Here is a 27,613-nt window from a genome sequence, read left to right on the forward strand (position 1 = left end):
GCTTCTCGTCAACAGGATTTCCTAGCTACAATAGAACTTCACACTTCTTCCAAGAAACAAGATATTTTTGCACTTCTTCCCTGCTACAAGATTATTCAAGCTTGATGAGAGAGTGATGCTCCAAATGAATTTGATGAACTTGCTTATATAGGCTTCTTGTGGGGTCGAGTAAGGTCCTTAGTTCAACTTGATATTCCCTCAGGCTGACATGGTGTAGAGGTTACATAATTCATATTTGACTCAATACTTCAACTCTTTACATTATTCAAAATCCCAAGAAGGATCTCTTTAAATGTAAAATAATTCTATAGACTCAGAATAAATCCTATAAGTCCACAATGGGGACTTTTACCTAAAACATGGTGACCCAAGCATGAAACCCATGCTTTAATAAGTCAAAATAATAATAATATTTTTTTTTCTTTATTATTTTGACTAGTACGTTCCTTAATTACTTAAGTACATTATTGAAGACTGAACATAGTTACATTTTCGAACAAACTACAGGCTATGGTCTATGTTATCCAAAAGGGACGAACTTTAGACTGACAACATACACAGATGTGGATTGGGCTTGTTGTGCGGATGATAGAAAATGTACAAGTGGTGGTGCATTCTAGCTATGAGAGTCTTTGGCTGCTTGTTTAAGCAATAAATAATCATCAGCTTCTCTATCTACAACAGAAGCAGAATATATAACATTTGCAGCTTGTTGCACACAAGTGTTGTGGATGAAACATACACTACAGGATATGAAGGTTAATTTTAATGAACCTATATCTATCAAATGTGACAATAAAAGTGAAATAAACATTTCAAAAATCCTATGCTCCACTCAAAGACTAAGCATATACCTATAAAGTACCACTTTCTCAGAGAATAAGTCGCTCACCAAACAATGAAGATGGAGTACATACCCACAAAAGAACAAATAAAAAATATATTTACAAGCCTCTTGCTAGAGAACAATTTGAATATTTGAGAAACAAGTTAGGGATAATTTTCGCAAACTCTCTTCACTAATGTGACTTCAAAAGAAGAACTTAAAATTCTACAGAGTATATGAAATTGATCACGATCTAAGGGGGAGATTATAGGTGTAGGAAGGAGTAACGAAGAGGAACAAGAGGCTTAAGATTATGTCAAAAATTTGAAGCAATTAAGAAGCAACAAGAACAAAAGCATAATCAAATTGTGAGATCACGCCACTTTCTTCATGAGCTAGAAACATCAATCAGTCACCATTCAAAAGTCCATTCTTCAATGATAATTTATTATGTATGCATGTATAACTCTTGTACATAAATGTGTAAATAAATATTTTCAAGCATAAATAGTACTCCTAAGACAATTTCATATCTATTGAAAGCGTGTTATAAGATAAGGCTAACTTATTCTATAATTTCTTCATCAATTTTTTCTCAAAATTCTTCACCTTTTGATAAATCTAAGTGTTTATATGGAATGCATCAATGTACATTATGATGATCCCTATATTTAATTACCATTTGATCTGTGAAAAACCTAAGATCCATCCAAATATATGCATGGAAGCAAAAGCAAAGGTATTGACATTAAGAGGAGTAGAAAATTATATTATATTCAAATATGGTTGCAAGAAAAAGGAAAGGTATTGCCATCAAGTGAAGGATGAGATTCTTTATATATATTTTAAGTTTGTTTTATATAAGCATTCATCATGAAGCATCATGAGATCTACATCTGAACCATATTATTTGCAATCTCTATGTGTAGACATCTATCTCAACAACTAATTAAATGGTGTACTAATGTAAACAATAATTTCATGTATATATCCTTTATGAGTGCAAGAGACTCCTATTGAAATGAAGAAGGTTTTGTAAGTAATTAAGTTACATTACTACATTTCACTACATCAGTAGGATTTTTCTAAATCCTTCAACACTATTCTTATGAACACAAAAATTTGGATGCAAGAAGAATTAAAATATATTCATCATCAATAAAATAAATCTCTTGAAAAGCATCAACAACATATTTGAAGATGAAGATCCAACATGTCATAAGGATTTGAATGAAAAATCAATATATCAGGAGCTTATAGCTATTCTAAAGCATAGCACTTAAATTAAAAGAGGCATCTTCTTAACATGCGGCTATGTTTAAACAAAAAATATATTGCAAAGATATGCTTATTTGAAAAAGAAAAAATTGCATCATACAGAGAGGGAATTCTCCATATCTATCAATGTTGTGGAAAATAAGGATTATCTCTCACATAGCAAGCAAATGGACAACAGAGATGGCAGGAGACAAAAAAGTCAGATAATGAATACTGACAACCATATATTCCACTAAGATACATTTCATATATTCCTAATTTATTCAATGGTGCGTTATACTAAATTTAATATATATATAGATATATATATATATATATATATATTATTTTTTTTTTTTATTTTTTGGAGAGTGAAGAGCATTTTGATGTGCATTAATGCACAAATGGAATTAGTGACATTGGAACAATTGTAAGCCTTGTTGGCCAGTGATGGAATTAGAGGGAAACATTAATGCTAATGAAAGACAAACCCTTGTATTGGAATGATTGGAATGATGTTATTATACAATGTTTATTAAATAACATCTTTTGGAAGCATTATTGTTATCACCTAGATTGAACCTCAGGCTGAAGAAAGGCAATGCCAAGGTAACCACAAATCGTTCTTAGCCAAGTAGCTAGCCCTACTAGGCCAGGAGAGGGCTCTCTTCGTAAGGATCTCAGCCAAGATGACTAGATCAAGAAAATGATATTAGGGTAGGTATAGTAGCACAAGATTTGATTTGATTTTGAAGGGTTTTGCTGGATCAGGAGGAGCCAAACAGTTAGGGTAGGGAAATTAGGTCACTATTTCCATTAGAGCGTTATGCCACATGACTAGAGCTATGACAGGTGAAGATATTACTATAGCACTTATTAGACACATGACTAGAGCTACGACAAGGATTATATGAACCATAAATCAATATAAACTAGTGAGACCATATAGCACAACAAAAATAGTGTCATCTGTAAATCTTTTGAAAAAAAAGTAGAGCCTTGTTGGGAAGAAGAAAAGAAAGATGTGAAACTCAACCATAAATGATGATCAAACTATAGGTTAATGCTCTGAAATAGAGGCAATGAATGGTATATAATATCTTACATATGTTGGATCGAGAAGGGAGTAGAAAAACCTAATGCAAGGAGATATATGATGTCATGCCAAGTCCAAGTGTTAAGTGCCCTACTCTTATTGCGCTAGTCACAATTATCTTCAAAAAGGCTTGAAAGAGTTTTGGGTCATCTAGGTTATGTATAACCCGGTCTACAAAGTAAAATACTTGCAACAAGAACAAGAATCATATGGCAGCCATGTGTTCTCCATTCTACACATGCTCATTAAACCATACAAATCAGATCTTTATCACACTAAGCATTTATGGGATATACATGCAATTGTATGTGATGCATAATAGAAATGAATATCTCCTAGTCACTAGAAGAGCCACCGTAGCGTGCTTTCTCTACGCTGGGAATGGAGCCGCTGTCTGGGTGAGTGTTGGAGGTGGCGCGGAAGGGAAGGCCATAGGCCCTGGTCTTTGCAGTCTCGGCCACAAGCGCGTGCCGAAGGAGGCCCCGAAACCCCATCGATCATCATGGAAGGGTGCGATTATCCGGTCCATTGCTAGGGAAGACCCCGACGCCACTGCCATAGCAGAAATGATTGAAGGACTGAACGATTTAAAGGTAGATCGGAAGGATAAGATCGGGAAACTGAATGCGGACAGAGATCGGCAGACAATCTCTGTCTCTTGGCACAGAATCTATTTCAGGGGCGGAGAATCGACAGGGTTCGGGTCGATCTATGCAGGCATAGCCTGCTGGCTGTTCTTCAGGCCGCTAACCCCACTGCTGTCCTTTGCATGCAAGAATGAGGGACTGCATGCAACAGATCCGAACCATCACACAATTGCATGGTTCAAACTCCTCAGATCCAGGCCGGATCTAACAGATTGGAGTAATTTTCAAGATTATACGGCACCCAGTCTTCAGATCGGCGGGAATAGGCACCGAACGATCAGAGGACACGCCTTCCTCGCCATACAAAAGGCAGATCAACCCAATAAGAGGAAAGATCTGGAAGAACGTTCACAGCAAGATCATCTGACAACCAGTATAGACACTGTTTTTGGCAGAGCTCAGCCAGAGTGCATACATCAGGTAACCAAAAATAGTTTTCAGATTTTTATCAAAACCCCTGAGAAGAAATCTTTCTTAGTATGGGTAAGTGGAGATAGTTCTGTTTCGCTGCTAAAGCAGCAAATTTGTGCTCTGACTGGCTATCCAGGCCAGATCCAACACCTAGTCAGTGATAGGTGGTCTCTCCAGGACCACAGAACCCTGGAAAGCTACGAGATCAGCCCAGGAGAAACCATTCTCTTGAATCTCAGGCTGAGAGGAGGGGCACCATCTCAGGGACAGCCAAGCAGTTTAGGAGGGGAAAAGGGGAAATCAGTACCCCAGCAAAAACCCAAGGGAGCTTCATCATATAAAAACATTCTCCAAGGAAACAGAGAATCAGGCTCCTCCCCAGATCAAGGCGGATACACACCTCGGCCATACATAGTTGAACAGCTAGGGCAAACTCTAGCCCTTAATTTTGACTCCACAGGGCTGGATGACTATGTTAAGTCATATGAATCGCAGGCCCTCATATGCCGATTCAACAGCTTTTGGCCAACACCAACGAATCTATTCCACTGGATCTTCAAAAATTGGACCATGGAATGCGAAATACACTTATGCTCTAAAGGGTTTTTCATAGTCAGATTTGCATCCAGGGAAGTCAGAGATATAATTATCAATACTGGGCCTTGGTTCTGGGGAACGACAGGGCTGTTTATAACCCCATGGTTTACAGACTTCGACCTAAACAAAATGACAGTCTCCAAAGTGCCGGTATGGGTTCGTCTTTACAACCTCCCCCTACATTTCTGGAGTGAACGAGTCCTGGAAGGAATCGGGAACAGCATCGGGAAATACATCAAAACAGATATGGAAAGGATTGATGAGAGGATTTTCACTTTCGCACGAATCTGTGTGGAAGTGGATTTAAGTAAAGGGCTGCCTGACAACATAAGGGTGATCTATAAACAACAAAACTGGTTGCAAGCACTAGACTATGAAAATACTGCCTTTAGGTGTAGGCTATGCAGACAAACAGGACACCTGCAAAGCACATGTCCAGAAGCCAAAAAATTAAATAGCAAAAGAAAGAAGAAAGGGAAGCAGAAGAAAGGATGGTTCTTTTCCCCTCCGGTCTCAGAAGATGAAGAATCAGAAGCCGAAGAGGAAGATACTACCGCAGAGACAGCTGAGGTCCCCCAAGAAATGGGGAAACAGAAGGAAACCACAACAGATACCAAGGTTTCACAGCACCACCCAAATCAGGCAGAGAAGACAAATGATGAACAGAACATGGGAGGGATAAAGCGGCACCACCATTCAGACACATCAGATTCAGACAAGGACTCAGGCACGCAGAAAGCAGAAACACAGTTAGTCATAGCCTCGATCGAGCCCACTCAAGGAGGATGGCGCAAGGTCGAAAAGAAAAAAGGAAGGAAAACCTGAAGCGTGAGTTTCACTCACATATGTAATTCAGTTTTTGCCTTCACCTCTCTTCCCTCTCTCTCTCTCTCTTTTTTCTCCTTTTCTCTCTCTTCTTTTCTCATCATTTTTTGCACGTTAATCCAGTAACGTTGCGTAGGGTGCCATGGCACTCGAGCCCATTGGGCAGCTTACGGAAATGCATCATGCATCTGCAATTGTAACTTTTCATTTCTTTTAATAAAAAGTTACAGATTTTTTCCTCGGAAAAAAGAAGAAGAGCCACAACATAGATTGGAATTAATTAATGATTGTAATATAACCTCCTCAAATAGATCATATAAAATTAAGTGAAAGTTGAGGCGACTGACTATGCCATGGATCTAGTTTTCACAACCTTCACAAACAAGTAGAAAGTTAAAAGTAGGGAAATATATGAGGGAATAATGGAAATCAAAGATGTTGCCGCAAGTTTGGTGCCAGAATCCCAAATCTCCTTACCAAAAAACTAACCAACGAGAGTGGTATTCGACAAAAAAATGGTGCCATCAACACACAGACTTATGTTCATTGCAAAGCAAAGAAATATGAGAGTCCAATAAAGAAGAGGCAATGACTAGAAGACTAGGGTAAAGGGTTTCTCAAATGATTCTACCCAAGGGATACCAGCTCTCGAAATGGAGCCAATTATAGATTTCATAGAAACCTTTTTACATCAAGTACAAAGTGGTTATATAGTTGAAATACGAATTGGACTCATGGATCATTCTTTCATATTGAAGCACACTAAAAAATCTCATTATAAATGTGAGCACATATACCAAACAAAGAATCCCCATCTGCAATAGTAGCTCCTATTGTTTGGTTTTGAGCCTAAAATTCCTCACGAAGAGTTACAGGGTTTCAAACTTTAGGCTTAGAGGTGTCATTACAGAGTTCAATTCTATTTTCAATTTCCTAGTCATTACATTAATATATTAATCACAACTATTCCCGAGCTTTCTAGGGTTTTTACTCAATGAATCTTGTGTGCATGGTTTCATATGTGAAACTATGGTTCTGTAATTTCAACCTCCCATAATTTCGACCTCTTCCCAACGACTTTGACTATTCAACAACTTATGACAACTCGCAGCTTTCAACAATATTGAAACTTGGAAGACTTCGATCTCCCAATCTAGAGCACAAAATAGACATAGAGAGACACCAAAATTTTTATTTTCCTTGTCTCGTTAGACTTCACCAAACTTGCACTCACTTTGGTTTCTCGTCAACAGGATTTCCTAGCTACAATACAACTTCACACTTCTTCCAAGCAACAAGATATTTTTTCACTTCTTCCCTGCTACAAGATTATTCAAGCTTGATGAGAGAGTGATGCTCCAAATGAATTTGATGAACTTGCTTATATAGGCTTCTTGTGGGGTCGAGTAAGGTCCTTAGTTCAACTTGATATTCCCTTAGGCTGACATGGTGTATAAGTTACATAATTCATATTTTACTCAATACTTAACCTCTTTACATGATTCAAAATCCCAAGAAGGGTCTCTTTAAATGTAAAATATTTCTATAGACTCAGAATAAATCCTATAAGTCCACAATGGGGACTTTTACCTAAAACATGGTGACCCAAGCATGAAACCCATGCTTTAATAAGTCAAAATAATAATAATATTTTTTTCTTTATTATTTTGACTAGTACGTTCCTTAATTACTTTAGTACATTATTGAAGACTGAACATAGTTACATTTTCCAACAAACTACAGGCTATGGTCTATGTTATCCAAAAGGGACGAACTTTAGACTGACAACATACACAGATGTGGATTGGGCTTGTTGTGCGGATGATAGAAGAAGTACAAGTGGTGGTGCATTCTAGCTATGAGAGTCTTTGGCTGCTTGTTTAAGCAATAAATAATCATCAGCTTCTCTATCTACAACAGAAGCAGAATATATAGCATTTGCAGCTTGTTGCACACAAGTGTTGTGGATGAAACATACACTACAGGATATGAAGGTTAATTTTAATGAACCTATATCTATCAAATGTGACAATAAAAGTGAAATAAACATTTCAAAATTCCTATGCTCCACTCAAAGACTAAGCATATAGCTATAAAGTACCACTTTCTCAGAGAATAAGTCGCTCACCAAACAATGAAGTTGGAGTACATACCCACAAAAGAACAAAGAAAAAATATATTTACAAGCCTCTTGCTAGAGAACAGTTTGAATATCTGAGAAACAAGTTAGGGATAATTTTCGCAAACTCTCTTCACTAATGTGACTTAAAAAGGAGAACTTAAAATTCTATAGAGTATATGAAATTGATCACGATCTAAGGGGGATATTATTGGTGTAGGAAGGAGTAACGAAGAGGAACAAGAGGCTTATGATTATGTCAAAAATTTGAAGCAATTAAGAAGCAACAAGAACAAAAGCATAATCAAATTGTGAGATCACGCCACTTTCTTCATGAGCTAGAAACATCAATCAGTCACCATTCAAAAGTCCATTCTTCAATGATAATTTATTATGTACGCATGTATATCTCCTGTACATAAATGTGTAAATAAATATTTTCAAGCATAGATAGTACTGCTAAGACAATTTCATATCTATTGAAAGTGTGTTATAAGATAAGGCTAACTTATTGTATAATTTCTTCATCAATTTTTTCTCAAAATTCTTCACCTTCTGATAAATCTAAGTGTTTATATGGAATGCATCAATGTACATTATGATGATCCCTGCATTTAATTACCATTTGATCTATGAAAAACCTAAGATCCATCCAAATATATGCATGGAAGCAAAAGCAAAGGTATTGACATTAAGCGGAGAAGAAAATTATATTATATTCAAATATGGATGCAAGAAAAAGGAAAGGTATTGCCATCAAGCGAAGGATCAGATTCTTTATATATTTTTAAGTTTGTTTTATAAAAGCATTCATCATGAAGCATCTTGAGATCTACATCCGAACCATATTATTTGCAATCTCTATGTGTAGACATCTATCTCAACAACTAATTAAATGTTGTACAAATGTAAACAATAATTTCATGTATATATCCTTTATGAGTGCAAGAGACTCCTATTGAAATGAATAAGGTTTTGTAAGTAATTAAGTTACATTACTACATTTCATTGCATCAACAGGATTTCTCTAAATCCTTCAACACTATTGTTATGAACACAAAAATTTGGATGCAAGAAGAATTAAAATATATTCATCATCAATAAAATAAATCTCTTGAAAAGCATCAACAACATAGTTGAAGATGAAGATCAGATGAAGATCCAACATGTCATAAGGATTTGAACGAAAAATCAATATATCAGGAGCTTATAGCTATTCTAAAGCATAGCACTTAAATTAAAAGAGGCATCTTCTTAACATGAGGCTATGTTTAAACAAAAAATATATTGCAAAAATATGCTTATTTGAAAAAGAAAAAATTGCATCATACAGAGAGGGAATTCTCCATATCTTTCAATGTTGTGGAAAATAAGGATTATCTCTCACATAGCGAGCAAATGGACAGCAGAGATGGCAGGAGACAAAAAAGTCATATAATGAATACTGGCAACCATATATTCCACTAAGATACATTTCATATATTCCTAATTTATTCAATGGTGCGTTATACTAAATTGAATATATATATATCTATATATATATATATATATATATATATATATATATATATATATATATATATAGATATAGATATGTTATTTATTTTATTTTATTTTATTTTTTTTGTGCCCTGCATTAGGTCATGACAGTTGGAGAGTGAAGAGCATTTTGATGTGCATTAATGCACAAATGGAATTAGTGACATTGGAACAATTGTAAGCCTTGTTGGCCAGTGAGGATCCTCATTGCGTAAATGGTAATTCAATGGAATTGTCAGGGATGAAGACCATCATACCCCATTTTCTTCAACATTTGGAGCCAATCCATGTGGTATGATTTTCGAAAACAGCACAATACTGAAAAGACATGAGATACTTATCTTTGGGAGTTGTTGGGGGCTCCATCCAAAGCTGGATGGGAAGCTACAAACTTAAGACAATACAAAAATTCCTTTTCCAAAATATGTTAAAAACCTATAAATTCTAAAACATATAAAACAAGCTATATAAAGCTACAAGCAAGGGACTTAATATTGTAAGTTTCTAATGTCAGGTTCTTCGGGCATGACTTTCTTGGAGTCTTCTTGTACATCAAGTTTGGATTGATCCATTCCTCTCTTCTTATTCTTTGGATTCTTAGGAAGTCACTTTTGTAGTGATCCTTCTTATGACATTGATAGCACTCTATCCTGGACCTATAAACTTTCTTCCTCGATTCCTTCGGTCTCTTTCATTTATGATGAGAAACATAAGAATTTGATACTCCTTCAGGATTGACAATGATTGAGATCCTTAATCTTCTTGACTACATGTGGTCCATAATTCTTCAAAGCTGGGAGATACCTTCGAACTATTGAGACCTGCAACAAATCCACTCCAAGAGGGTGCCGATTATAATAGAGTAGTGATCACAAGTTCTTTGTCTGGAAAAATCTCATCGATGGCTAAGATATCATCTCTGAGTCTAGTTATCTTCACAAATAAGGTTGCCACAATATCTTCTTTAGTCATCGTTGTATTCCTCAACTCATTCTTCAAACTTGCTACTTGACCAATGTTCTTAATAGTGAACAGCTTCAAAAAGGCTTCATACATATCTTGAGCATAATCAATGTTAGATATGAATGGGACAAGGTTGTTTTTTATCACTCTTATCATCAGAGTCATAGCCACCAATTCTAAATCTGTAAACTTTGCTTTGTCGGCATCAATGGCTTCTTCTATAATGTTGTTTACATTTCCTTTTACCAAATCCAACACCTTGTTCTTCTCGAGGATTAGGTAAATCCTCTTCTTCCAGGATATGAAGTTATGTACTCCTTCACTTTTTTTATCACCCTTGATTGAGTTAGACATCTTCCTCAAATATAATAGACTCCTTCCCTGAGATAGTACCTATGAATGGATCAAGTTGATACTGCCTTTTTCTTCTTTCTTCACAAAAGCTCTGATAGCATGTTAGAAAATCACTAAGGTAGTAAATATTTTCTTGATATTGATAATTACTTTTGATGTTTCTTATTATTATGATTATTTATATCTTCTTTCTTTAGTTTATTAACAAATTACCAAAAGCAGCATCACATAAAACAATAGACACAAGATGAAGATGTAGGCACACACTAGGGCAAAACCCCCCTCGAGGGGAAAACCCAGTTAAGATAATTGTTCCTTTCAATAGTATTATTTGATACTCTTCACACTAGACCAAGACTAGACATTCCCTCCACACCAAGTCAACCTCCCATAATTTCGACCTCTTCCCAACAACTTCGACTATTCAACAACTTATGACAACTTGCAGGCTCCAATAATATTGAAACTTGGAAGACTTCGATCTCCCAATCTAGTGCACAGAATAGACAGAGAGAGACACCAAAATTTTTATTTTCCTTGTCTCGTTAGACTTCACCAAACTCGCACTCACTTTGGCTTCTCGTCAATAGGATTTCCTAGCTACAAGAGAACTTCACACTTCTTCCCAGCAACAAGATATTTTTGCACTTCTTCCCTGCTACAAGAGTATTCAAGCTTGATGAGAGAGTGATGCTCCAAATGAATTCGATGACCTTGCTTGTATAGGCTTCTTGTGGGGTCAAGTAGGGTCCTTAGTTCCACTTGATATTCCCTTAGGCTGACATGGTGTGGAGGTTACATAATTCATATTTGACTCAATACTTAACCTCTTTACATGATTCAAAATCCCAAGAAGTGTCCCTTTAAATGTAAAATAATTCTATAGACTCAGAATAAATCCTATAAGTCCACAATGGGGACTTTTACCTAAAACATGGTGACCCAAGCATGAAACCCATGCTTTAATAAGTCAAAAATATAATAATATTTTTTTTCTTTATTATTTTGACTAGTATGTTACTTAATTACTTAAGTACATTATCAAGACTGAACATAGTGTTGGCATTATGAGATAAGTGTTGTCCTTGATGGCAAACCACACTGATGACAAATCATAGTGCAGAAGGTCAGCAGCAAGGAATTGATGACCAGACTATAAGAAGAAGAGAAAATTCATATACGCAGGTTCATTAAGCCCAAGTCGCATATACACGCTGGTTCGCTATATACGAAGTCGCGTATACGCAGGTTCACTATATACCAAGTAGGGTATACACGCAGGTTCATGAAAAGAAAAGAGCGTACGTGTCAGAAAGCTTACTTTTGGTCCGTGGTAGTTAGTCCTCGGTACTTGAGCCTATGTTTTTGGACCAAAGTATCTCGACAGACGTGTTGATCCCTAGTATTGAGTTTTTCGTATCGTTTTACTATGGTTTTGGACCGTGGTATTATGAAAGGCCTAAACCTATATAAGGAGAAGATCATTAGGCCAAAGAGTGTGAGTGAGTAATGAATATCTGATGAAGTGTGAGATCCAAATGCTGGTTATGGGTTGGTGATCTGAACCATGGTTTCACTCATGTGGAGGATGATGAACTATGGAACGGGATCTCAAGGCTTGGAATGATTATCTTCATATGGTTTGACTGTGGATAGACTAGATCTATTGATGCATGTTTATTGTTATGATCTGGGTATGTTTTGATGTCTGGTATAGCTGCAGAATTATAAGTTAGGATTTGTAGATCTGTACGCAGGTTGTCTTTGGCAAAAGAGCGTATACACACAGGTTGGGTTTGTCCAAGTAGCGTATACAATGTGATGTATGATATTTGAAGATGAAGTTGGATCTGATTACTGTTATGTTGTCTATGTTGTTGACAGGGTTTCAGTGATTCAGTATTGGGTGATTCAGAGATTGATGATGCAGGTTGTTTTATGGATCCAGTATGAAAATGTATGAAACGTGGTCCCGGGAAGATCGTAGAGTTCAGTAGGTTGGCACCTACGTGCTGGTAAACATATCAGCCAGTACAAGAGCCAGGGGTTAGTAGCTCCCTTCTAGGAGCAGCTGGAGAATGAGTAAAGGTTGGAGCATTCTGTAGGCATGGACCTACGTACTAGTAAATGGATCGGCTAGTACAAGAGCTAAGAGGGTTGTAGCCCTCTGCAGGTTGTAGCCTGCGTGCTGGTAAAGGACTGCACCAGTACATTGTAAAAGGAGTTTCTTATTAAAGGAAGATAGAAACAAAATTGCAGCAGGTGGTTTTCACCCACATTGGGTTTCCACCTTATATCATGGTGTTCATGTGTGTGCCTTATGTGTGATGATCTGTTCTGTTATACTGCAATTGTTTACTGTTAATATGGTTAATAATGTTCTGATGCATTTACTGAAGATAAGCTAACTGAATCATAAGATTACTGCATGTACACTAGTTGCCCTTCACGAAGTCGTGTATATACGATGATATCCTTAATTGAAGCTGCGTGTATGAATCTGAGTATGAAATTGAAAAGTTTTATCTGATCTGATAATACTGATTCAGCCCGCCCCCTCTCAGTATTATTTCCAACAATTGGTATCAGAGCAGGTCCTTTGGTAGAAGCTTGATCGCTTGAAGGAGATCCGTGGAACTATGGGAAAGAAGCTTAAGAAGAAAGCACCTAAGAAGAAGAAGACATCTCAGAAGAACTATGACAGTGGGAAAATCGATTGGGGATTAGGTATAAGAAGCTCTTCAGATTCAGAATCAGATTCAGAATAATTATCAGGTATGAATGTGTTATCCTCTGATGTTTCAGCTATATTTCCGTGTGAAATAGATGGAAGTGATAGTGAAACTACTGAACTTGCTCTTATGGGCGAACAAGAAAGATATCAAATAGAGGCAGTATTTAGAAGGCTTACAGACAAAATTAAAGATCAACAAGATCTATTGAACAAAAGGGAATATCCTTTCAAAGAAGAAGTTACCAAACTAAAAGCTCAATCAGAGGAAGGAAACAAGGTAAGAAAGTTACTCAAGGACAAGGAAAATCAATGTCAAAAGTTGCAGGGTGAAGTGACATCATTAAGAGATGAAGTCAATGAAAGAAGCACAACCATCAAGAAACTCAGAGATAGATCCAGTTACTATGAGAGTCTTGAAGCCACGATCCGGTCGCTAAAGGAAGATCTTGAAGAATCAAAGAAGCAGAATAAAGATCTACTCCAAGCTATTGAAAAACGGGTAAACGAAGATATCAGCTTAAAATATAAACTGGAATGTGCCTTCAGAATTCGTCAAATGAAACAAGATTTGAATGAAGAGCAAGAAAAGGAGATTCTCAAACTAAGGCATCAGTTGGAAGAAGGAAGTAAAGCTGAAGAAGACATGAAGAAGCAATGTCTAGAAAAGGAGGAACAACTTCAAGTTGAGGTAAATATCTTGAAAGGTAAATTAGAAGAAAAGGATAAACTGTTGAGATTTCAAGATAGTACTAAAGCCTTGGATGATCTTCTTAGTAGTCAAAGGTCTCCTATTATAATGACTGGTCTTGGTTTTCATGAATCTGTTGAAGGTGAATCTAGTTCACAAGGTGAGGCAAGGGACTATAAAGAGAAATCCAAAATGATCAACAAGGAGATGAAAGGTCAATCTCATCATCAACCAAGGAAAGAAATTCTTCAAAGAAAATCTTTTACTCCTCCTATGAATAATGTTGAATGTTATGTATGCCATAATCTTGGACATGTTGCAGCCAGATGTGGAAGAAGAAGAGTTCAAGACCATCATGAAGAATGATCTCCACATTCAAGGCACTTTAATGGATATTGCTTTGCTTGCAATATGTTTGGTCACAAAGCTGTTGATTGCTACAGGAGGAAGAGATAAGTGTTGTCCTTGATGGCAAACCACACTGATAAAAAATCATAGTGCAGAAGGTCAGCAGCAAGGAATTGATGATCAGACTATAAGAAGAAGAGAAAATTCATATACGTAGGTTCATTAAGCCCAAGTCACGTATACACGTCGGTTCACTATATACCAAGTCGCGTATACGCAGTTTCGCTATATACCAAGTAGGGTATACACGCAGGTTCATGAATGGAAAAGAGCGTACGTGTCGGAAAGCTTACTTTTGGTCCGTGGTAGTTAGTCCTCGGTACTTGAGCCTATGTTTTTGGACCAAAGTATCTCGACAGACGTGTTGATCCCTAGTATTGAGTTGATGGTATCGTTTTACTATGGTTTTGGACCGTGGTATTATGAAAGGCCTAAACCTATATAAGGAGAAGATCATTAGGCCAAAGAGTGTGAGTGAGTAATGAATATCTGATGAAGTGTGAGATCCAAATGCTGGTTATGGCTTGGTGATCTGAACCATGGTTTCACTCATGTGGAGGATGATGAACTATGGAACGGGATCTCAAGGCTTGGAATGATTATCTTCATATGGTTTGACTGTGGATAGACTAGATCTATTGACGCATGTTTATTGTTATGATCTGGGTATGTTTTGATGTCTGCTATAGCTGCAGAATTATAAGTTAGGATTTGCAGATCTGTACGCAGGTTGTCTTTGGCAAAAGAGCATATACACACAGGTTGGGTTTGTCCAAGTAGCGTATACAATGTGATGTATGATATTTGAAGATGAAGTTGGATCTGGTTAATGTTATGTTGTCTATGTTGTTGACAGGGTTTCAGTGATTCAATATCGGGTGATTCAGAGATTGATGATGCAGGTTGTTTTATGGATCCAGTATGAAAATGTATGAAACGTGGTCCCGGGAATATCGTAGAGTTCAGTAGGCTGGCACCTACGTGCTGGTAAACATATCAGCCAGTACAAGAGCCATGGGGTAGTAGCTCCCTTCCAGGAGCAGCTGGAGAACGAGTAAAGGTTGGAGCATTCTGTAGGCAGGCACCTACGTACTAGTAAATGGATCGGCTAGTACAAGAGCTAAGAGGGTTGTATCCCTCTGCAGGTTGTAGCCTGCGTGCTGGTAAAGGACTGCACCAGTACATTGTAAAAGAAGTTTCTTATTAAAGGAAGATAGAAACAAAATTGCAGCAGGTGGTTTTCACCCACATTGGGTTTCCACCTTATATCATGGTGTTCATGTGTGTGCCTTATGTGTGATGATCTGTTCTGTTATACTGCAATTGTTTACTATTAATATGGTTAATAATGTTCTGATGCATTTACTGAAGATAAGCTGACTGAATCATAAGATTACTGCATGTACGCTAGTTGCCCTTAACGAAGTCGCGTATATACGCTGATATCCTTAACTGAAGCTACGTGTATGAATCTGAGTATGAAATTGAAAAGTTTTATCTGATCTGATAATTCTGATTCAGCCCCCCCCCCCCCCCCTCTTAGTATTATTTCCAACAATTGGTATCAGAGCAGGTCCTTTGGTAGAAGCTTGATCACTTGAAGGAGATCCGTGGAACTATGGGAAAGAAGCTTAAGAAGAAAGCACCTAAGAAGAAGAAGACATCTCAGAAGAACTATGACAGTGGGAAAATCGATTGGGGATTAGGTATAAGAAGCTCTTCAGATTCAGAATCAGATTCAGAATCATTATCAGGTATGAATGTGTTATCCTCTGATGTTCCAGCTATATTTCCGTGTGAAATAGATGGAAGTGATAGTGAAACTATTGAACTTGCTCTTATGGGTGAACAAGAAAGATATCAAATAGAGGCAGTATTTAGAAGGCTTACAGACAAAATTTAAGATCAACAAGATCTATTGAACAAAAGGGAATATGCTTTCAAAGAAGAAGTTACCAAACTAAAAGCTCAATCAGAGGAAGGAAACAAGGTAAGAAAGTTACTCAAGGACAAGGAAAATCAATGTCAAAAGTTGCAGGGTGAAGTGACATCATTAAGAGATGAAGTCAATGAAAGAAGCACAACCATCAAGAAACTCAGAGATAGATCCAGTTACTATGAAAGTCTTGAAGCCACGATCCGCTCGCTAAAGGAAGATCTTGAAGAATCAAAGAAGCAGAATAAAGATCTACTCCAAGCTATTGAAAAACTGGTAAACGAAGATATCAGCTTAAAATCTAAACTGGAATGTGCCTTCAGAATTCGTCAAATGCAACAAGATCTGAATGAAGAGCAAGAAAAGGAGATTCTCAAACTAAGGCATCAGTTGGAAGAAGGAAGGAAAGCTGAAGAAGACATGAAGAAGCAATGTCTAGAAAAGGAGGAACAACTTCAAGTTGAGGTAAATATCTTGAAAGGTAAATTAGAAGAAAAGGATAAACTGTTGAGATTTCAAGATAGTACTAAAGCCTTGGATGATCTTCTTAGTAGTCAAAGGTCTCCTATTATAAATACTGGTCTTGGTTTTCATGAATCTGTTGAAGGTGAATCTAGTTCACAAGGTGAGGCAAGGGACTATAAAGAGAAATCCAAAATGATCAACAAGGAGATGAAAGGTCAATCTCATCATCAACCAAGGAAAGAAATTCTTCAAAGAAAATCTTTTACTCCTCCTATGAATAATGTTGAATGTTATGTATGCCATAATCTTGGACATGTTGCAGCCAGATGTGGAAGAAGAAGAGTTCAAGACCATCATGAAGAAAGATCTCCACATTCAAGGCACTTTAATGGATATTGCTTTGCTTGCAATATGTTTGGTCACAAAGCTGCTGATTGCTACAGGAGGAATATGAAACATGTAAGATGTTATGCATGTAACAAGCTTGGACATATAGCAAAGGAATGCAGGAACAAAGGACGAACATCTCACCAAAAAGAGAAAACAACATCACACATGAAGATATGGAAGAAGAAGGAAGTCCAGCCAGAAAGATGTGGCACAACACAAAATACTCAGGTTCAGCACAACACAGACATAATAAACTCAGAGGGAGCTGAAGGTGTAAAACTTCAGTGTCCTGAAACTCATACGCAAGTTTCATAAATTGAAGTCGCGTATATACGCGAGTTATACACTGCAAAGTCGCGTATATATCAGTCTGTGGAAAAGCAGTGGGGACAGGCTCAGAAAAGGAGTCTGATATGATTCAATCCAGTATCTGCTCTATTGGTTAACAGTTACAGTCTGCTGAGAATGTCTTGAAATGTCTTGATACTTGTAAGATGCTAGAAGTGCTTTAATCCTAACTTGATGATGATGATGTCTTGATGCTTACTACTGATGTATGCATGTTCAGATCTAACAACAAACAGATGGCACAGGTTGAGGGGGAGCATATGCCTTTAATAATTCATTGTTGGCATTATGGTTATTAGTCCTTGGTGATGATGCTTATATGGCTAAATGATATATCTTGCTATGATGTGGTTATGAGTTGTCCATGATAAAATCTCGTATGATTCTTAGTTGATGTTCAGATCAGATTTATGGTTGATTCCTTGATGATGCATATATGGTGCTTACATGGTGATCTTCATAAGGATAAGGAGAAGTACAAAGCTTGAATACACATCTTCCTCACTTGATGATGAGTCACTCATATGCTGCTGTCATCATATGCATAAAGATCATACAGTTATGATGCAGGCACTCTTGTGGATAAGGATTGTTGCTGTTGATGATATCAAGAAGCTTTGTCAAATGAGCTTGAGCTCAAGATACATAATGCTGATACATGGATGACTACTCAAAGTTGCTTTGTTGGAGACATGGTGATGAGTTCTTATCTATATGATGATAGGTTGATACTTACATATGTTGATTGATGCAGATGTTCCCAAGTAATGATACTTGGATCATGTAGATCTTGACGTTGATGTAATGGCTATGGTGGTTTCACACATAATGTGAATGATTTCAGGATGATGTTTAAAAAGGAGGAGTTGACATCTATGTCCAGACATACCTTGTTGCAGGACATTTTACAGGTTGCTGATATGGAAATGGTTGTACGCGAGTTTCATAAGGCCTATCCGCGTATATACGCTTGTTTATGTGGATGCAGACGCGTTTATGGAATTTTGAAGGAAATCAGCAGGGACAGATGTTGGTTACAGAGAGTCTGATATGGGTCTGACAGAGACCATCTGGCACAGGTTCAGGGGGAACAGATAATCTTCCAATGATGCATTGTTGGCATTATCTTAGAAGCTTTTGGTTCTAGTTCACATTCATTGTTGGTTTCAGGTGGAACAAAGGGCGAAAGGAGAACAAAAGGATCTCTTGGTTGCTGATCTGAATGGTGATTGACAGATGCTGCCAATATCAGTTATTGGTGACATTCATAAGTCTTACTCTAGATATTTCGTCTCTATGTCATATATCTCTTTTGTGGTATCTCTTTCATGGTGTCAAGGTCATGTAACGACCTATTTTGGTTTCCCCACTATGCCTGGGATGATTGATGCAATGTGATTGGTTGTCATATGTAAACTTTTGATGTATCCCCACTTGGTTGGGTGGATGAGTCAACTTTTGTATATCCTCACTTAGTTGAGAGATGGATGTATGTATGAGTCTTTGGTGATAGGAAGGTCTTTTATGATGTATAGAGTCATGTTCTTCTTGAAGAACATCTTTTGCAGATCTTGCCTACAGTCAGGAAGAGCATGAACAACACACTTCAGCAGTACAGAGACTCGGCATGTACTCAGGGGGAGCATTGACAGATTGGTACACTTTGGCATATTCAAAGGGGGAGATCATTCAGAGATTTTAACAGATGCTCAGGGGGAGTATGGACAGCGAAATTTTCAGCAAAGGAAGAGAACATCTTGGTCCACCCTTTGCCCTTGATGTCAAAGGGGGAGAGTGATTTGGTGTTGTTGCCATCAAGTCCAAAGGGGGAGATTGTTGGCATTATGATGCATGTGTTGTACTTGATGGCAACCCTCTCATAGAAGAATATCTCACTTATGTATAACTGGATGAATCTTCAGAAGAGATATCAGATGTGACTGATGGAGGATAGCTCAAAGGAATCAGATGATAGTTCTAAGTGTGACAAGCTAGCTTCGCCATCAAGTCCAAAGGGGGAGATTGTTGGCATTATGAGATAAGTGTTGTCCTTGATGGCAAATCACACTGATGGCAAATCATAGTGTAGAAGGTCAGTAGCAAGGAATTGATGATCAGACTATAAGAAGAAGAGAAAATTCATATACGCAGGTTCATTAAGCCCAAGTCGCGTATACACGCCGGTTCGCTATATACCAAGTCGCGTATACGCAGGTTCGCTATATACCATGTAGGATATACACGCAGGTTCATGAACGGAAAAGAGCGTACGTGTCGGAAAGCTTACTTTTGGTCTGTGGTAGTTAGTCCTCGGTACTTGAGCCTATGTTTTTGGACCAAAGTATCTCGACAGACGTGTTGATCCCTAGTATTGAGTTGATGGTATCGTTTTACTATGGTTTTGGACCGTGGTATTATGAAAGGCCTAAACCTATATAAGGAGAAGATCATTAGGCCAAAGAGTGTGAGTGAGTAATGAATATCTGATGAAGTGTGAGATCCAAATGCTGGTTATGGGTTGGTGATCTGAACCATGGTTTCACTCATGTGGAGGATGATGAACTATGGAACGGGATCTCAAGGCTTGGAATGATTATCTTCATATGGTTTGACTGTGGATAGACTAGATCTATTGACGCATGTTTATTGTTATGATCTGGGTATGTTTTGATGTCTGGTATAGCTGCAGAATTATAAGTTAGGATTTGCAGATCTGTACGCAGGTTGTCTTTGGCAAAAGAGCGTATACACGCAGGTTGGGTTTGTCCAAGTAGCGTATACAATGTGATGTATGATATTTGAAGATGAAGTTGGATCTGGTTACTGTTATGTTGTCTATGTTGTTGACAGGGTTTCAGTGATTCAGTATTGGGTGATTCAGAGATTGATGATGCAGGTTGTTTTATGGATCCAGTATGAAAATGTATGAAACGTGGTCCCGGGAAGATCGTAGAGTTCAGTAGGCTGGCACCTACGTGCTGGTAAACATATCAGCCAGTACAAGAGCCAGGGGGTAGTAGCTCCCTTCCAGGAGCAGCTGGAGAACGAGTAAAGGTTGGAGCATTCTGTAGGCAGGCACCTACGTACTAGTAAATGGATCGACTAGTACAAGAGCTAAGAGGGTTGTAGCCCTCTGCAGGTTGTAGCCTGTGTGCTGGTAAAGGACTGCACCAGTACATTGTAAAAGAAGTTTCTTATTAAAGGAAGATAGAAACAAAATTGCAGCAGGTGGTTTTCACGCACATTGGGTTTCCACCTTATATCATGGTGTTCATGTGTGTGCCTTATGTGTGATGATCTGTTCTATTATACTGCAATTGTTTACTGTTAATATGGTTAATAATGTTCTGATGCATTTACTGAAGATAAGCTAACTGAATCATAAGATTACTGCATGTACGCTAGTTGCCCTTAACGAAGTCGCGTATATACGCTGATATCCTTAACTAAAGCTGTGTGTATGAATCTGAGTATGAAATTGAAAAGTTTTATCTGATCTGATAATACTGATTCACCCCCCCCCCCCCCTCTCAGTATTATTTCCAACACATAGTTACATTTTCCAACAAACTACAGGCTATGGTCTATGGTATCCAAAAGGGATGGAATTTACACTGACAACATACACAGATGTGGATTGGGCTTGTTGTGTGGATGATAGAAAAAGTACAAGTGGTGGTGCATTCTACCTATGAGAGTCTTTGGCTACTTGTTTAAGCAATAAATAATCATCAGCTTCTCTATCTACAACAGAAGCAGAATCTATAGCATTTTCAGCTTGTTGCACATAAGTGTTGTGGATGAAACATACACTACAGGATATGAAGGTTAATTTTAATGAACTTGTATCTATCAAATGCGACAATAAAAGTGAAATAAACATTTCAAAAATCCTATGCTCCACTCAAAGACTAAGCATATACCTATAAAGTAGAACTTTCTCAAAGAATAAGTCGCTCACAAAACAATGAAGTTGGAGTACATACCCACAAAAGAACAAATAAAAAATATATTTACAAGCCTCTTGCTAGAGAACAATTTGAATATCTGAGAAACAAGTTAGGGATAATTTTCGCAAACTCTCTTCATTAATGTGACTTCAAAAGAAGAACTTAAAATTCTACAGAGTATATGAAATTGATCACGATCTAAGGGGGAGATTATAGGTGCAGGAAGGAGTAATGAAGAGGAACAAGAGGCTTATGATTATGTCAACAATTTGAAGTAATTAAGAAGCAACAAGAACAAAATCATAATCATATTGTGAGATCACGCCACTTTCTTCATGAGCTAGAAACATCAATCAATCACCATTCAAAAGTCCATTCTTCAATGATAATTTATTATGTACGCATGTATATCTCTTGTACATAAATGTGTAAATAAATATTTTCAAGCATAAATAGTACTACTAAGATAATTTCATATCTATTGAAAGCGTGTTATAAGATAAGGCTAACTTATTGTATAATTTCTTCATCAATTTTCTCTCGAAATTCTTCACCTTCTGATAAATCTAAGTGTTTATATGGAATGCATCAATGTACATTATGATGATCCCTGTTTTTAATTACCATTTGATCTATGAAAAACCTAAGATCCATCCAAATATATGCATGGAAGCAAAAGAAAAGGTATTGACATTAATCGGAGTATAAAATTATATTATATTCAAATATATATATGGATGCAAGAAAAAGGAAAGGTATTGCCATCAAGCGAAGGATCTGATTCTTTATATATTTTTAAGTTTGTTTTATATAAGCATTCATCATGAAGCGTCATGAGATCTACATCTGAACCATATTGTTTGCAATCTATATGTGTAGACATCTATCTCAACAACTAATTAAATGTTGTACTAATGTAAACAATAATTTCATGTATATATCCTTTATGAGTGTAAGAGACTCCTATTGAAATGAAGAAGGTTTTGTAAGTAATTAACTTACATTACTACATTTCACTGCATCAGTAGGATTTCTCTAAATCCTTCAACACTATTCTTATGAACTAAAAAATTTGGATGCAAGAAGAATTAAAATATATTCATCATCAATAAAATAAATCTCTTGAAAAGCATCAACAACATAGTTGAAGTTGAAGATCAGATGAAGATCCAACATGTCATAAGGATTTGAATGAAAAATCAATATATTAGGAGCTTATAGCTATTCTAAAGCATAGCACTTAAATTAAAAGAGGCATCTTCTTAACATGAGGCTATTTTTAAACATATATTACAAAGATATGCTTATTTGAAAAAGAAAAAATTGCATCATACAGAGAGGGAATTCTCCATATCTATGAATGTTGTGGAAAATAAGGATTACCTCTCACATAGCAAGAAAATGGATAGCAGAGATGGCAGGAGACAAAAAAGTCAGATAACGAATACTGACAACCATATATTCCACTAAGATACATTTCATATATTCCTAATTTATTCAATGGTGAGTTATACTAAATTGATTGTTTTTTTTTTTTTGTGCCCTGCATTAGGCCATGATCATTGGAGAGCGAAGAGCATTTTGATGTGCATTAATGCACAAATGGAATTAGTGACATTGGAACAATTGTAAGCCTTGTTGGCCAGTGACAGAATTAGAGGGAAACATTAATGCTAATGCAAGCAAACCCTTGTATTGGAATGATGTTATTATACAATATTTATTAAATAACATCTTTTGGAAGCGTTACTATTATCACTTGGATTTAACCTCAGGCTGAAGGAAGGCAATGCCAAGGTAACCACAAACCACGCTAGCAAAGTAGCTAGCCCTACTAGGCCAGGAGAGGGCTCTCTTCGTAAGGATCTCAGCCAAGATGACTAGATCAAGAATATGATATTAGGCTAGGTATAGTAGCACAAGGTTTGATTTGATTTTGCAGGGTTTTGTTGCATCAGGAGGAGCCAAACAGTTAGGGTAGGGAAATTAGGTCAAAATTGTAGGGTGTTCGATGGGGCAAGGTAGGCACAAGGCTCATCAATCTAGGGTTTGATGGGTGAGGTGCTTCAAGATAGGTGAGAAGCTAGAAAGAGCATGTAAGCAACATGGATTCTTCCTAAACTGAAGAAAACATAGACTGTGAATATTTTCCCAAAACAGAGTATAAATATGATGGGTTCTGCCTATCAACTTGAAAACATCCAGTTAAGAGCAATGAAATGATTGATGAAATACAAAAGCATTTTAACATATGATTACAATAGAGAAAACTGAACTGAACATCATACCACATGGATCCCAAAGAAATAGTTGCAACTATTCATTAATCTCCTGCTGAAAATTGATACAAAATGATGTCTACTCAAAGCCTAAGCATCCAAATGAGTCGAACCCACACAATGACTAAGGAAAAGCATCATATAGACCCCAAACAACTCATCCTAAGCTTAGGGAGTCAAATCCATGAGAGGAGGAGCTGTTTCGAATAAAATTTGAACTACTAACAGGAAAATAGGGTGGTCAAAGTGACTCATCCCTAACCCAAAAAAACTGATACATTACACCTCATGAACTTGTTTTACCTAATGAATCTACCCTAGTAAGCTCTAGAAGCATCATAATTACATTCAACTAATCAATTACAAGGATAAAATCATGATTTTCCAAGGTGAAAGTGAAAATTGGGAGAAAACAGTGAAAATATGGACAAATGTCAAACGCGCAGCCCCAGTGCTAGGCGCGCAGCACCAGTGCTAGGCGCGCAGCGCCAATTCCAGGTGCACAGCGCTAATGCCAGGTGCACCCTTCAACTTCAGCTACACGTTTGGAGGTATTCCCGATGTCCAAATTTGGCCCACAATAGCTTGTTAGAAAGATCTACCTGTCTACTTTCTGTAACATCTTGAATATTTGCATTTGGAGTTCATTTACCCTGCCAAAAGTCAATTCTCCCAAGACTGCTCAGCGCGCAGCGCCCAGGCCAAAAAGAGGGAAAAAAGGTCATTTGTTGAGGGTGTTTGGCCCTTTTAGTCAACTAGTTCTGCTCCAATACCTTAGCAAATGCACAGGGTGCATGTACTCATCACTGTGAATCCAAAAATGCTGACCGTTTCCTCAGTGGATGTCCAAAAAAAGAACATGCCCATGGCGTTGCGCGTTTGCCTATCATGACTATGCAAAAATTGCACTGAAAAACATAGCAACTTCCTTCAAACTCAAAAATGGTCAATGATGCCCAAAAATGTGTTTTTTGTGACTGATCAAATATTAGAGGCATGTAGGGGCGCCTCAAAAAGCATGTCAAGTCTCCTCCTCTCCTCTTGCTTGGTCAATTTGTCAATTTTCTCATGAGCTCTTTTGAGCTTGCTCCATGCCACTTGATTTCTCCTTGCATAATACTTGGCCATCTTCCTTTGTAACTCAACATCTTTGTTTGCTTTGTCCAAGAGGGTCTCCAAGTGTGTGTTCACTTTCTCAAGCCAAGACTCTATGTTTTCAGCAAGAAATGGAAAAAATGACAATTCCTTCTGAGTAGCCTCCACAAGAGCAGAAAGTCAGTGAAGAGCAGAAAAATGAAGCAACCAGCAAAGGTAAGATCGAAACTAAAGCAGAATTCCAACATCTGGAAGATGAATATGACCTTTGGAGCATGGACTTCGATGGTGCTTTGGGTAAAGATGGTGCAGGTATTGGAATTTGGGTTCGAAGTCCTATTTTTCAGCCAGACAAAGTCCCAAGTAATGTTAGAGTGTGTTCCTATAAATTAGCTTTTGATTGCTCTTATAGTGAAGCGGAGTATGAGGCATTGATTACAGGTCTAAAGATTTTGAAGAAGTTGGGTGCGAAAAGGATCTCTATTTATGGTTCTTCATAGCTAGTGATTAAACAAGTCAAAGGAGAATATCAAGTGAAGAATCCATAGATGAGAGCTTATAGGAACGCAGTCCTGGATATCTTGAAAATGTTTCCAGAATACACATTGATAGTGGTGCCGAGAAGTCAAAACATCATTGCTGATTCACTTGCTACAGCAGCAAGAAATCTGAAAATTCCAATGAATTCTAGCAATAAATTTGAAATTCATGTCAAACTTTGGCCTATTGTTCCTGATAATTTGAGATATTGGCAAGTTTTCTGGGATGACAACGAAATTAATTCCTTTTTGTAGAATGAAGGGAAGTTTAAGAATGCTTTCATTGATGATGTTTGTGATTCTGATGAACAAGACATTGATGTAAATCAGATGGATGTTTTATAGCTGAAGGATAATGTTATTCCTAGAGGTCTTATACCTATAGAGGAGTTGTTTGATCAAGATGATGTGGCGATAAAACCAACCTTGGTTCCTACTGGCAAAGGAGTTGAAGATGTAAACATTAGGACAACATACCAACCTAAGCTTGTTAAGTTATCAAAAAAATTATCTCCTGAGTCAAAAGCTAAGTATGTTAAATTGCTTTTTGAATTTTCTGATGTTTTTGCATGGGATTACTCAGATTTGAAAGTATATGACAAGAACATCATTCAGCATACCATTCGTATCAAGTCGGATCAAAAACCTTTTAGAAAAAAATTGAGGAGAATCAATCCAAAGTTGTTGCCATCCATCGAGAAAGAGGTAAATAGATTGTTTAAAGCTGGTATCGTTGTTCCAATTAGATTCTCTAATTGGGTTTCAAATTTGGTCCTGGTACGAAAAAAGATAGGAGAGATAAGGTTGTGCATTGATTTCCGGAACCTAAATAAAGTATCCTTGAAAGATAATTATCCTCTTCCTAAGATGGAACATATTCTGCACAGAGTAGTTGGAGCATCACAAATGTCGCTACTAGATGGTTACTCAGGTTACAATCAGATCTTGGTGCATGAAAAAGACCAAGACAAAACTGCCTTCACAACAGCATGGGGAACTTTTCAGTATGCCAAGACGCCATTTGGGTTGAAGAATGTTGGGGCCAGTTTTTAGCGGGCCATGGATATAGCTTTCGCTAGTGAGAAGGATGTTTTCTTAGTGGTTTATTTAGATGACTTGACAGTATTTTCTGGTTCAGATGAGGAGCATTTACACCACTTGAGGATTGTTTTTAAGAAATGCAGGGAGTTTGGGATTTCTTTAAATCCAAAGAAGAGTCTTTTTGCCATGGAGGAAGGTAAACTCCTCGGTCATATAACTTCTAAAGATGGTATTCGCATTGATCCTTCTAGGGTGGAGGCAATCCAACAAATAGACTTTCCGTGCAACAAAAAGGAGATTCAATCTTTCAACGGTAAGATGGACTTCTTACGCAGACTTATACCAAATTTGGCTGAGCATTTGCGTGAGTTAACTAATATGTTGAAGAAGGACAACACTCTGAAATGGACCGAGGATGCCACGAAATCTTTCAACTTGGTAAAGTTTGCTTTGACCACAGCCCCGGTATTGATCAATCCTGATTATACTCATGATTTTATTATATTTTCATTTGTATCTGAGCACACTTTGGTTGTGGTGTTGATGCAAAAGAAGGATCAAGTGGAACAACCCGTTGCATTTTTTAGTCGAACTATCAAAGATGCTGCTTTGCGCTATGACATCATTGAGAAACAAGCTTTGGCTCTTATAAAGGCATTGAAGCATTTCCGAGTTTACATTCTACATTCACATAACATAGCATATGTTCCTAACACGACTGTCAAAGATTTCCTCATGCAAACTGATCCAGAAGGAAGAAGAGGTAAGTGGATAGCAACAATGTTAGAGTATGATCTTGAGATTAAGTCCCAAACTAATCAAAGGTCAAGGCTTAGCAAAACTCATGGCTGAGTCGAATCTTCATGCTCTGGACATAAATCTCATTGAAGCAATGTCAGATGATGAAGATGGTGGCACCCTCATTCAGGTATCAGAGATGTTTCTCAACTCACCTTGGTATTCCGATATAGTATATGTTCTTCAACATCTTTCTCCTCCTCCTGGAATGTCAAGAAGTAAAGGTAGATCACTAAAACTCAAGTCTGCAAAATTTTTCATTTTAGATAGTGCTCTCTATTGGAAAGATCCAGGAGGGGTTCTCCTTA

General features: G+C 37.3%; 2 pseudogenes; both read right to left on the bottom strand.

Annotated features, from left to right (window-relative positions):
• Positions 1–3,005: 3,005 nt before the first annotated feature.
• Positions 3,006–4,646, bottom strand: LOC149198211 (dolichyl-diphosphooligosaccharide--protein glycosyltransferase subunit STT3B pseudogene; annotated as a pseudogene).
• A 1,293-nt stretch (positions 4,647–5,939) lies between these two features.
• LOC149198212 (dolichyl-diphosphooligosaccharide--protein glycosyltransferase subunit STT3B pseudogene) overlaps positions 5,940–27,613 on the bottom strand; it is a 28,848-nt pseudogene continuing 7,174 nt past the window's right edge.

The sequence above is a fragment of the Pinus tabuliformis genome, chromosome 2_2 (genome assembly GCF_031772625.1).
Source record: "Pinus tabuliformis cultivar Carrire ecotype Pingquan chromosome 2_2, CPIR1, whole genome shotgun sequence".
NCBI lineage: Eukaryota > Viridiplantae > Streptophyta > Pinopsida > Pinales > Pinaceae > Pinus > Pinus tabuliformis.